Here is a 7,445-nt window from a genome sequence, read left to right as displayed (position 1 = left end):
GGTCAATTCCCTCCAGCACTACTTCAGACATTACTCGAGTCCATACCACGTCGCGCTTCGGCACTCCTGCGTATTCGCTGGGACCATACACGATGTTAGGCAGGTGAACCAGTTTCTTTGGCTCTTCAATGTGCTTAGAATAATTCTGAATTTGTACCCGTTGGCTTGTAGCCCTCACCTTAAGGCAAATTTTAATGTGCGTTGGGATCCGAACGTATGCCATAATCTGTTGTAACTTAATTATTGTTCTGTTATTGGAAAGCGTGTTAAATCTTCAATTGATGTGTTTTTCCTGACTGAAAATTATCTTGCCTATATGACGTTGTTAAATAGTTTTTCATAGTGTTAAGGTCTTTTTTAATCGGTTAAATAGTGTTTTATTCTCACCATTTGGTAATTAAGGCCGTTCTGATGTGTTCTGGATTTACGTCTGCCTTTATTACGTCTTTAGCCTCATTACATTCTGTGCCTTGTATAGGGCGTGTCTTGCGTTAAAAATATTAAGTCATCTTAGGTTAAAGTTAACTTTGAATTTTCAGTTAATTATTTAAATATGCACTCAGTTTTAAATGAGTTTCTTATTGCTTGGCCTTTTAATTAAAATCAAAAAATAAATAAAAGTTACTTGATCGAAATTGTGAGAAATAAATTTACGTTCTACCAGTGAATGAAGTGTGTAAAATCGCCACTAGTCCAACCCTTCGCGGTTTCCCTTCCTCGCTGAATTAAGAGGCTGTAATTATCGCCATTTCAGTGACTACAAAAAATTCTCAGACATGGAACATACAACAGCTTTCATTACCTGCTTTTACTATCACAAAGATTCATCTTCGGAACAAACTCAACACCGAAAACAGTGTTCTTTCCGAGACTAAGAAATTGACTTCATACGTACGTCATACAGCACCACACACCAAACCCTACATTGTCGCTAATTTTCTGTTAGAAACGAAAAAAATAAAAGATTAACTAATTTTGTAGTGTAATATGGAAAAAAATCCATTTCCATAATTTCTTAACAAAACCTTTGAAATTATGAAATCGTCGTACAAAGAAGTATGTCTAATGTACAAATGCGTAAGTACCGCTGCTTCATGCGTCTAAAGCTGTATTGTCAACATCTCTATGGCATCGCCTCTTCATAACTCTATAGACGAGTGTTGTTTTCACCTAGAGCGGTTGGAGCTTCGCTGTTAAAAGCTGTCAGGATTTGTTTATAGTTATAAGAGTGTGACAAAAGTGTAGGAATGTATTAAATCTTAAGCGTAATAAAACTTCATCCACGATGCGGCAATTTTTCACGCATCCCAGTGTGTATGACGTCATATCTCGTGAACTATGTGTCGTACCACTATACATTTTTATGGGGCATTTATTGGCATATGTGGATTTTGTCTATTGCGAATAGTAGCACAATTTGCAACTATCACCATATTACATGTAATAAAGAATATCATATTCTAAATGAGAAAAAACCATCTTATTTACAATAAAAAATCTCATATTCTAAATGAGAAAAAATTATTGTGGTAATTTGATTTGATAATTTTCATTCACCGTAGGTGGGTAAGATTTCTACTTTGTCTTCGTTGGTGTGAGTTACATTCACACAAACCTTAAACTGAAGACTTTTGTGTGACTATCCGGTGTGCACTTTCCTTCAGTTTGCATTTGTGTACTGTCAGTTTTAACAAGTGGGTGTGTTACGTTAGTGCAGGAGAATCAGAATCAGTTTCTAGTTAAGTGAATGGCACACAGTGAAACAGTTTTGTACAGATTTTGAGGAGATGACCAGGATTGCTTACAAAATAATACAGACTCTATTTCATATCTTTTTCTGTGAGGAACTGATACACAATAATGGCAAAAATCCTGGTTGATGTGGCCTGGTAGCAGAACAACGTTTGCATGACTGATATTTCAGTTGTCTTCTGGACAACAGGTAATCTGAGGTTGGTCAGTATAAGTAGGACGCACACTCCTTTGTAATTTCTACAGGTTTTAGTATCCATAGGTAGCTACAGCAGTTTTTCTGTTAACAATAATAGGAATAACAACAACTATATCTACTTGCAGATGAACAGGATGTTGCAAAAATATTGTACCACCTTTTGTAAGTCTTCTGAAAACCATAACAAAATGTCATGATTACCACAAGTGAAGTGTGTCAATAACAACTTTGTGTGTTTATGTATGTAAGTGTGCTATCAGTGATGAAACACTGCGATACGAGCAGCGGCAAGTTAGGTGTTTAGCCTTTTCTATGTTTTCCACGTTATATGTTTATTAATTTACGCCCGTGTTTCTCTGCTTAAGGGGGTAAATCTCGCGTGTTTGTAAGTATAAATTCATTCAGTATCTAGCGCAGTAGTTGTTCACTGAATAGCCAGATAAGCAGCTCTTTAACGCATCAGCGTGCATTGGTGACACATCAGGAGGTAAAAGTCGTATATCTTGCATTGTTCTTCTTTTATAGTTCATTATTTTAGTTAGTATTGCTGGGATGGGTAGGCGTGTTCATGCTTTGTGCGGACGCAGGAGGAGCTGGCTGCAGTTAGCGAACTGCTGAACGTGCTGTTGGATACGGCCTCTCACCTGCAGGCAACTGCCTAGGGTTGTAGCGGTGGCGAAGAACCTGGCGCGACGCATGGGCCACGTCAGGTGTCACTTGTTTTGCCCTCGAGCTCTGCTTCCGATGCACATCCTAGTGCACACGAGGAAGTGGATCCCCCCCCACAGCAAGGTGAATGGTGGATGCGTTCTCATGGCTCAAGGCGGAGGGCCAATGGGAAACAAGTTACACTCTGAGTGAAAAGGTGGCCGCTCCTTCAGCAGGATTCGAAGAGGCACACAAGGGGAGGAGTTTACTGGATACTGGGAGCTCCTATATTAGGCACTTTATGAAGCCTCTTAGGCAGATAGCGTTCAGGGCTGGAAAGAAAGCCAGTGTTCACTCGGTATGTCTGTCGGGGGGCCTGATCCGAGATTGGGACGTGGCCTCGCCGTTAGCTACCGGGGTGCAGGTCCACGGTAGAATAAAAACGGTTCTTTTCCAATATGTCATAGCATCATCATCATGATCGCAGTTTTCCCTATGTCTTTGTCTGCCTGTAAGACAAGGAACAGCCATCTCCATGTCTAACTCTTCCATAACTGCCTTCGCCTCTTCAACAACACCTGCAAAGTAGGCATCAGCATTAGCTCTCAATCCGTCATATACCTTGTGCGTCGAATCTAATTTTGCTTTTGCCATCAGGACGTCTAAGCTAGGGTCTTGTAAGATTTTGCTGACTGGATACGTTATGCTCATAATGTCACTCTGTGTAAACAGAGTGATAATAAACTCACAATGAGAGAGAGTGTAAAATACGATGGCGCGGACGCGCGTGCGATATAGGTAAGTACAACTACTCGATCCAGTCGAGTCGACTGACGAAAGAAACAAACGAATAGCGTGCGGACTGACTAGTGGGGGTGGCTCGAGTTGAAATGCGGGGAGGGGGGGGGGCGTTAGGGGGAGGGAGCGCCCCCCCCCATATGTATCCGCCACTGTCTTTGAATGCTACATATTCCAGATTCTATCACTTGTCATTGCTCACAAGACAATTGTTGCAGAAATTTGTTCTTGCCTTGATTGTATTTCTTCTGTTAACATTATTATAAACGCTATAAGTTTTTCAGTTACCTTTGTTATATGCATCATCGAAGTATGACAAGGGGTGAATGAGAAATCATATTTGGTAACTGGTCATATTACGGGGTAACGCCAAATATGTTCATAATTATGTAGCAAAGTACAATAACGTTATTAATATTTGTACATTCCCTTGTGACTTCTTGGTCCACCACGACGGTCCTGCGATCGCCACCATTTTAAATATATCCCACGAAAACTTTTTGTTCCACGTACACTTATTGCATTAAAAATATGGCGAAAAGTTAATAAAATCGTAGAAATAATAAAATTGTGCAAATTAGTTTAACAGTTTCACTCAACTTACGTAATGCAAACTATTTTAGGCACTTATCGTGAAGCAAGAAATGCTCTATATTGAGTCGTGCTTGGGTAGCTCAGTTAGTAGAGCACTTGCCCGCGAAAGGCAAAGGTTCCGAGTTCGAGCCTCGGTCCGGCACACAGTTTTACTCTGGCAGGAAGTTTCATATGAGCGCACACTCCGCTGCAGAGTGAAAATCTCATTCTGGAAACATCCCCCAGGCTGTGGCTAAGCCATGTTTCCGCAATATCCTTTCTTTCAGGAGTGCTAATTCTGCAAGGTTCGCAGGAGAGCTTCTGTAAAGTTTGGAAGGTAGGAGACGAGATACTGGCAGAAGTAAAGCTGTGAGGACACGGCGTGAGTCGTGCTTGGATAGCTCAGTTGGTAGAGCACTTGCCCGCGAAAGGCAAAGGTCCCGAGTTCGAGTCTCGGTCCGGCACACAGTTTTAATCTGCCAGGAAGTTTCAATGCTCTATATTATTTCCCACATATAGCATCCTACAATTAACTTCACTATACCTAAATCTGTATTGAGATTTTATCCTGAGAGAAAATTTCAATTCCATTCTTCTGCCTACCATTCACAGAGAATAAAATATATTACCACGTAATGTTAGTACCTAATTGTAGCTTCCACGGTATTCCTTTTAGAATCTGAGCACTAAAATCACGTATTTCCTTGTATTAATTTACTGTTGATATCAATATTTTAGCCCTGGAGGCTTGAGTGTAAATGAAATCTCTGTCATCAAATAGATGTCGAAACAACGATTGTCGTGTTTATTCATTCTTCGGTAGACCTAAGCTAATTTACCTGAAAGAAAACTGAAAGTGAACATCTGGCGTTACTAATTTTAACGGTTACGTTTCTGACTGTAGTGTAGCTACCCTCATTTGAAAAAACTACTTGCAGACGAATTCTTCGATAAAGTGAGTGAGCTTTGACTATTCTGCACGATTAACAGACAGAAGCTGTTGAGATAACTTGTCGATAGAGTCTAAACTCTCTAAATAAAGGATTAATATACTGTATTTCGGAATAAACTACGGGCGTTTTCGAGAAGGTCTCTCCTGTCGGTTAAAGAAAAGATGTATCCATCCTTTTACAGCTGCAACACTGTTTATATTTCTATATGAGACACACTGCTGCAGCCAAAGTCGGCCGCAACATACGTACTTGGAAGTTCACGGTCAGATCAGAGGTCGTTCGTCTCCCGGCACGCAAGTGCAGTAGTGAGACTGCGAGGTGTTCGAGCTGAGATATTTCAGGTTTCTGTGGTTGGAGACAGTACAGAAAGACTTGGATGTCAGACCAAGGAGGTAGATACATTAACGACAAGAAAGAGACCCTGTGTTGCTTTACTGGTTTTTGTTTGCTTCATCAGGTGTTTACAATGAAAATCGCAGACACTACTTTATAACTTCAGTAAGCGTAAAACATAGATTACGCTTACTACGGTCTACTGTCAATTACCAGAACAAATGGCTACCCGGTTTATAACTTTATTACTATTCGGGTACTTACAGTAACGTACCATATCACTGACCACGACTCATGAAAGTATCACATTCTGCTACTCTAAACGAACCCTTGGCTTGAGTCCTTAGCTTCAAGTACTCGTCACAAACGTACAGTCATAGGTACATGTAGACTAATGTACCTTTGAAACCAATTACCGCCGACCGGTGTGGCCGTGCGGTTCTAGGCGCTTCAGTCCGGAACCGCGTGACCGCTACGGTTGCAGGTTCGAATCCTGCCTCGGGCATGGATGTGTGTGATGTCCTTAGGTTAGTTAGGTTTAAGTAGTTCTAAGTTCTAGGGGACTGATGACCACAGATGTTAAGTCCCATAGTGCTCAGAGCCATTTGAACCAAACCAATTACCACAGGTCAAAGGTACATACATTCAAGCTTTACACATTCTTCTCAGTATACAAAATGATTTGAATATAACGCTCACTCACACAGTAGTATCTGTTGTAGGCCGTTATCCTTCAGAGTCTGCTGACTGGAACGCTCCCTTGCCTGGAACTCTGCCCCGTTTGACGTTTGAAGGTTTCTACAACTGGCATTTGGGGCTGTTTGCCTACGGATGATACGTGACTAAGACGCTTTTTACCTCCAGTTCCCAAACAGGAGCGTGAAAGCAGCTGTTTCTCAATGCGTATGACCTACTCAGCTGACAAAAACGGTTTGCGCTTTGTGGCTCCATCTTAGTTACAAGCATTTACTACTGATATTCATTCATACTTAGATGAATTTTTACTTTTCCTGACATCCCTTCATGATTCGGTCATTACAACGTGAGAAAGTGTTTTATTTTTGAAAGATAAAATGATTTGGAAAGACCATGTTGTGTGGAAAACTGTAAACTGCTCCCATAACTAGTGACAATTAGGACTTTAACTTCTGAGTTGTGCAGTAACCACGAATTCTAATGCCACAGAAAAAGAGGAGATGTAATTTGCCTCATAATTATAAACAGTGATCAGTGCGACTTCGGTGACCCTAAACGAAGCTGCCTGCGTCTGTTGCGGAGTGACAACACCATCTGCTTGAAAAGTTTAGCAGCCATGGACGTAGCCTACCCCTATGGAGCCTTGAACGTGTTTGTTTCATTGGTTCCGTATCGTCAACGGCGGCTTCTACCATCGGCTTATGCAGTGGATTAATTGGTCGCTGTGTCGGGGTTGTAAGCACTAGTGTACTTGGTTGCGTGCGCAGGAATGCTGGGTGGCGTTATTTGTTATCCAGGAAGGCTCTGGTCGTGATTCAGAAAACCGTTAGTGTGGCTGCCCTAAGGCAGTTTGGCTGTTTGAAGGTTTATGAACGCAGTGGCCCCAGTCTTGCTGGTTGCTATATTCAGTCGCAGCTACATTTTGAGACTAGCTATAACACGTATAATTCGAGCTCCATCTCTCTGGCGGTTCGGTTTTTGTCTCATGCAACACAGAAAAAAGTGTGTGGAATGGAACAGCGTACAATTAATTTGTAGAGTTCCTAGTTTCCCACATCGGCCAAAATTTAAGTACGTGTTTCCCTAAGAAGTGCTGTTACGCGGTGCACCCGCTACTTCTAACCACATACCGTACAGTAGTCACGATTGGCAGTTGGGAAGCGAGTCGCAATGAACACAAAGTTCGCATGATCTATTAAGAAGGGAGAGACTTGCAAGTGGTTTGGTCGTCGAAGTTGTGCCTGCAGCTGCTGGCTGCGCCATTTATCACGCGCTCTATGACGACGGCCTGCTGGGCGCCGTTATTAGCGGAGTCTTGCCCTCTCCAGCTGTGGCCCCCTGCAGAGCCAAACCCTGCCACCGGGCACCCTGCCGCGTGACGTCACACTGATTCCAGAGATATAACCTGAGGAATAGCCCTCCAGCCGGCCGCTATAGCCGAGCGGTTTTAGGCGCTTCAGTCTGGAACCGTGCGACCTCTACGGTCGCAGGTT

The 7,445-nt window shown here is 42.2% G+C and overlaps 1 non-coding gene across 1 annotated transcript; it reads left to right on the top strand.

The window, feature by feature from the left end:
• Positions 1 to 4,360: 4,360 nt before the first annotated feature.
• Positions 4,361 to 4,435, top strand: Trnas-cga. The gene has a single exon. It is a non-coding gene; the product is annotated as a tRNA-Ser (tRNA).
• Positions 4,436 to 7,445: the final 3,010 nt, after the last annotated feature.

This window comes from Schistocerca americana, chromosome 1, assembly GCF_021461395.2.
Source record: "Schistocerca americana isolate TAMUIC-IGC-003095 chromosome 1, iqSchAmer2.1, whole genome shotgun sequence".
NCBI classification, from domain to species: Eukaryota; Metazoa; Arthropoda; class Insecta; order Orthoptera; family Acrididae; genus Schistocerca; species Schistocerca americana.
The sequence above is the reverse complement of the archived record's forward strand: the minus strand, read 5'-3'. Positions and strand labels throughout refer to the sequence as shown.